The sequence below is a fragment of the Pogona vitticeps genome, chromosome W (genome assembly GCF_051106095.1).
Source record: "Pogona vitticeps strain Pit_001003342236 chromosome W, PviZW2.1, whole genome shotgun sequence".
Taxonomy (NCBI): domain Eukaryota; kingdom Metazoa; phylum Chordata; class Lepidosauria; order Squamata; family Agamidae; genus Pogona; species Pogona vitticeps.
The window spans coordinates 3,302,553-3,308,552 of NC_135798.1; the positions used below are offsets into that span (position 1 = coordinate 3,302,553).

The window sequence follows — 6,000 nt, forward strand, 5'->3', positions numbered from 1 at the left end:
ACGGCTGGGGTAGGTGGCGCGGGGTGGCTGCCGGCGGCGGGGCCAGCACGTCCGAGTGGCACTTCCCCCAAGGCCTCTCGGAAGCGCTGGCTGGGAAAATGCCGGCCAGCACGTCCGAGCGCCGGTGGCGGAGCCTTCCCCCTCCTCCCAGCTCTGGACGATCCACCCCTCACTCTCATCTCCACCGGTGAGGGGAATACCCGAGCCTTTCCCTTCTCGACAAGGCTCGGGGAATACCCGAGCCTTTCCCTTCTCGACACACCCCTCACCCTCATCTCCGCCGCCGCCGCCGGGTTTCAGAAGCCCCTTCCGAGACCCAGCATCGGTGGTGGAGAAGGGAGTGAGGGGTTGAGAGGAGGGCAAGGCTCGGGGAATACCCGAGCCTGGCCCTTCTCGACACACCCCTCACCCTCATCTCCACCGCTGACGCTGGGCTTGGAAGCGGCTTCCAAAGTCCAGCAGCGGTGTCGGAGAAGGGGGTGAGGGGTTGGGAGGAGGGCGGCCGTGATCTGTGTCGCGGCCGGCTACCCCATCCATGGACGGACTCCAGAGAGTCTGTCCATGGATGGGGAAGCCGGCCGGGGGTGGATCCAAGCCCTGGATGCCTGAAAGGTATCCGGACCCCTCCCATCCTGCCGCCGCCGCTTGGATCAGTTCCTCCCTGGCGAGGGTAGGGATCCCGGCCGCGGGGGCAGGGTGGGAGGATCTGGATGCCTTTCAGGCATCCGCAGGCGAATCCTGGGGGTTGCCTCAGAAGGACCCTTCGGAAGGGTCCTTCCGAGGCTACTGCCTGCATTTCCCCCCAGCTGAGTGACGGGAGTGGTCCTTCGAAGGCTCCCGCCGCTCAGCTGTGGGAAAATGGTGCCTATGGGGAAAAATCGCAAAGCGATTTTTCCCCATAGGCAAAATCGTAATGTGATCTGAAAAGCGATGGCAAAAAAGCCATCGCTATACGGATCCATCGTTAAACGGGGCACTCGTTTGTCGCTCTGATTTTTGTTGCTTTACTTCTGTAAAATTTTTCTTTGTGTCTTTTTAACCCTTTTTATAGTGTGAATGAATATGTATTTTCCTCGAATCTTAATTTAATTTCAGAGTTTTCGTCTTGAAATTTTTAGTTCCTGCATTGCGGTTTGTTTTTATGTCCTTATTATATTTCTTTTTGCATCTTAAAATACACTTATAACTAAATCATTAAATGTTATTGTTTTTTTCAGGCATTTCATTTTCTTGCAATTGAATTTTATTTTCAGGATCATTGGATTTAAGTGTCTTAAATAACTAACTAACTAAATAAATAAATAAATCGCCATGGTGAGGTGGGCAATGAGAACTTCTTCAATGGCTCAAGGGGGTGTTTCAAAAGCTGACCTGCTTCTGATGTGGGTTCAAATGTTTGAAACCTCAATTTTCACAGGGAAACAGAAATGACTTATTTCGTTTTCCCCCTACTGTCAATCTTCTAAAACCTTACAATAAATGTTTTAACCTGTTCTAAATGTTTACAAATACAGTGGTGCCTCGCACAACGAGTGCTTCACACAACGATAAATTCACACAACGATGGCTTTTTCTGAAAAATTTGCTGCCTCACACAACGATGTTTCCTATGGGGAATTTTCGCACAATGATTTTGGGACCATGCTTTACAGAACGATTGCATTTTGGGTCCCCTGTTTCACTTAACAATGTTTTCAAAAAAGAGCAGGAAAGGTGGCTGTTTGGCAATGCTAATTTGTTCTTCTATCTGCCTGTACCCAGGATGCATTGCGCCTGTGCAGGGAAGGAATAAAAAACCTTCCCCATGCATCCTGGGTTTCCTTTCCCACATGAAGTTCAAAGGTTGGCTATGCCTCTTTGCTCTGTCTTGTGGGTGCTTTCTGTGCTGGAGAATTTTCAAAGGTAAGCTTGCATTTCTTCTCCTGGGTGGGTGGTGGGTTTTACAGTATATCTGTACTGTACTGTATTGCAAAACTCTGATGATTTTTGCAAGGGGGAATTTGGGTCTGTCTGGCTTTGGTTATGGGGTTTTTTCATTGGGGAAATTGCAGGGGGTTTTTTGGCTTGGGGTTTCTGTGGATTTGTGTGGGATTTGAATGCCCAAGTTCAAACTTGATTTTAATTTTTTTTCCCTGCATGCTGCTTCTTGCTTGGGGGGGTTATGCTTTGTGTGTGTGGAATTCTGCAAGGAAATGGTTGCTGTTCTCTTGTGGCCATGCCTGCCTCTGGGATTTGGATGCCCAAGTTCAAATCTGATTTTAAAAAATTTTTAACTGCTGCCATGCTGCTTCTTGGTGGGGGGGGGGGTCTATGCATCTCAATGGGGCATAAATTTTTTTACCAAAAATTAATGAAGACTCAGAAACTGTTTTAAATGCTTGGACTCGTTAGTGCAGCTTGTGAAACCTTTGCAAACTTAATCTGGCTTTGTTCTGAGTCTTCGTTAATTTTTGGTGAATTTTTTTCTCCCCCATTGAGATGCCTTGAAGCCTACTCAATGCATTTGAATGGTGGATACATTGTTTCACACAACGATGTTTCCTATGGGGATTTTCGCTTAAGGACGGCAATCCATTCTAATTGGAACGATTATCCAGTTTTCAATGCATCTCTATGGGAAATGGTGTTTCACAGAACGATGTTTTCACAGAATTTTTTTTTTAATCAATTAACATAGTTGTGCGAGGCACCACTGTATACACAAGTTATGGTACAATAAAACCTGTTTATTAGAAGACATATTACAAGGGTATCGTAAAGCAAACCTCAGGGATAGTAGAAGCACATGACATTCAGATTAGCTTAATTTTGTTTTAACCTTTTATAAATATATACAAATATGCACTAGGTATGGTAGAATAAATTTTTTTTATTAAAAACAGTATATTACAAGGGTATTGTAAAACATACATCTAAACCTCAGAGGTTGTATAAACACATGAAATACAGGACAGATTTACAGTCTGTATATTCCTGCAGGGTGATTTCTCATCATCAACAGCCTCACCCCTCTCCGGTGGATGTGTTTGAAACATTGTTTTCTGCCGCTTTCAGGTCATTTCTTTGTGCCCCATATCCACAGTCGCACTCAAGCCCATCATCATCATCATATCACCCTCATGTCCAGCGTTCTCCTGTGTTTGAGCTTGAAACATTCTCTCCTGTGATTGATAATGAAACAAGCTTTTAATAATTTTTAAAAAGATCTTAAACCCCCAACCCTAGCATAAAACCCTAACTATGGGTTTTAAAGCCCTTATAACAGACCCCATAACTATGCCGTTTAGAAATTTGTGCTTACCGGGCAGCCTTTGGCATCACTCTCAAAGCCCTCATATGAAACCTCTTCCACGGTCAGGTCCTCAGAACCATAGGCATCTGCCACAAAATCTGGTTTCGCTAGCACACAGCCATCCACATCCTCTGCTGATTTCAAGGCATCTCTGTCTTCAGGCAGCCTTCCCCTGAGCCTTGGAGGGGGGCCTAAGGGGCACAAGGGCTGGAAAAAACCCAGAGCCCCATAGTAGTAACCAAGGAGTCACAAACGCCTTTTGGGTTTCCCTGTATCCTTTTGGCTTGTTTCAGGGATCAGGTTTTCTTTGTCAGCCATCTCCTCCAAGACACACCGATCTCTGCAAAGAGGTACAGGCTACACAGAATGGCCTCGAAATCACCACTGTGGCGTTTCAGCAACCGCTGTGGACTTTCAAACCCAGGCAGCCTAAGTGCATGCCCTACGGCCCACCCCCTTTCTAACCAAACCACTCCTCCCCACCCCAACCCACCCCAACCCACCAATCACTTCCCATTGGACTATGGGGGCCGCCTGATGTTTTTTATAGTTACACATTGTCTTTAAGTTGCAAGCTTTTTTCAAAAGTCTCTAGGCTTGTGAGAGGTGTCTATTTTGTGTCTTGTTATGTGAAAAATGTTTTACTTTGGATAGTCTTAAATCAGTTTTAATAAATGTGGGTTGTTTTATTTTTTGTACTCTTCAACTTATTGCAGGTTTTCCTTGTCGGCCATCATCTCCAAACCGTCCAGGTCTCTGCAAAGAACGGCAAGCGCGCAGAACTCTCCAAAAACCCTGCTGGGGCCTTTCCAAGACAGGCAGCCTTAGGCCCACACAACCCCTTCAACCAATCCCTTTGGTCTACAGGGCCGCCTGATGTTTTTGATAGTTACACCTTGTCTTTAAGTTGCAAGCTTTTATTCAAAAGTCTATAGGCCTTATGAGAGCTGTCTATTTTGCGTCTTATTAATGACTGATCAACTTCTATCTGAATCCTATGGCTTAAAAATATGGGATGGTTCCTAGACAATTAAAATGGGGTTTTAATACAAACACACACTTGGAACAAAATACATACATGGCTTGTTAAAATAATCAAAAAGCATGTAGATTTTAGGCCAGAGCTCTTTCTGTTAGGTATAATACCAGAAAGTGTTGATAAACAAAATATATATGTGTGACGTGTGCCATTACGTCACCTGCCTGTCTTGGCTAAGGCTGGAGTTTCCTGGCCTATGGCAAGGCAGGAGGTGGGTCTTATAGGGGTGGAGCTTGTGTATATAAGGGGGGTGTACAAGGAGGGAGGAGGTTGTTGGTTGTTGGGGGAGTTATAGAGTGACAGGGTTAGGTATAGGTTAGGTTACTGTGTGTTAAGAAATAAAGAACTGTGCAGGGTGAAGGTCTGATTAATATAGTATACCAAGTGATTCTTTTATTCATTGATTTACATTTTATTTCTGTAATCAATAAATCATTATTTTTATTTTAAATCCATACATAGTCTGAAGTGTCAGGTTTATGTGTGGTTGGTGGCAGCGAAGTACTGTGTGTGTGTGAAGGATCGTGGCCTGTCATCTCTTGTGGTGACGTAAGAGGAGGTGGCAGTCGCGACAAGACTGGTGCCAGCGTGTGGGATACGAGTTGTCCAGTTGCCCAGTTGCCCAGAAAAGCCTTGGCTAGTGTGACCAGAGCAAAAGGATTTCAGTTAGGAGCACCTGAAGTGGGGTGTGGGTAACTCTCTAGGATTTGTCTCCAGGGGGGAGCAGATCTAGTGGAGAGGCACCTAAAACTTCAGAGTGAGGGAACTGACTTATGAGCTCTAGAAGGTCCATTTTGTGAGGGAGATTGACCCAAAGTAGAAGGCTGTTGTGACTTGGTCTGAGAGTCCAGAGTTAGGAGAACTCAGAAGGGACAGACAGACCAAGGGCAGCAAAGATTTGGGATCTCTCTAGTGAACTGCAGAACCTGAGAGAGGGTGAAGCTGTGGTGGATTTGAAGTAGAGCCAAGGGCAGAAAATTAAAGTAGCTCTAAATCTGGCAAGAGGCCCAGTGAAGGGGCAGAAGCCATTAGAGACTACAGTAACAAGCCTAGCCATATCTGTTGGTATACCCTGTTGAAGAGTGTCAGACCTTAGCACAGAAAAAAAAAGTGACGTTTTAAACAGAGGCTTGAAAATAGAAAAGAGCCTTCTGTGTGATTAAAATGCCTCTCACGCGCAGTCAAATGGCAGAAGTGAGTGAACAAAGAGACCAAGCAATGTCAGATTGGTCTGGGGATGAGTCAAATGGTGAGGGAAGAGTTGCCTCAGTGCAGGAAGAAGCTAATGGTGAACAGTTATCAGAAATTAAGAAAATTCAATTAGCCCAGGAACACGAATTTAGATTAAGGGCCCTAGAAAAAGAGGAAAGAGAAAAAGAGAGACAAATAGAAAAGGAGGAAAGAATAGAAAGGGAAAGAATTGCTCTGGAGAGAGAGCGTATGGCTTTTGAACTTAGGAAATTGAAACAACAACAACAGAGATGCTAGTACTGAACCAAGCCAGTTATCAAAATCAGATTTGAAGAAATTTCCTACATATAAACAGGGGGATTGTCCTGAAAACTTCCTTAAAATCTTTGAACGAAGTTGTGCTGATTTTTCTGTGAGGGAAACAGAGAAAATGATAATTCTGAGGTCTCTCCTGAGTGGAAAAATGGCTGATGTGTAT

At 44.9% G+C, this 6,000-nt stretch overlaps 1 long non-coding RNA gene across 1 annotated transcript in view; it reads left to right on the plus strand.

Moving 5' to 3' along the window:
• LOC144585021 (uncharacterized) overlaps window positions 1-5,725 on the plus strand; it is a 48,698-nt gene extending 42,973 nt beyond the window's left edge. Inside the window, exon 2 of the long non-coding RNA XR_013539526.1 lies at window positions 4,009-5,725. This is a non-coding gene — a long non-coding RNA (uncharacterized LOC144585021). The remainder of the gene's footprint in view (window positions 1-4,008) is intronic.
• The last annotated feature ends 275 nt before the right edge of the window (window positions 5,726-6,000 follow it).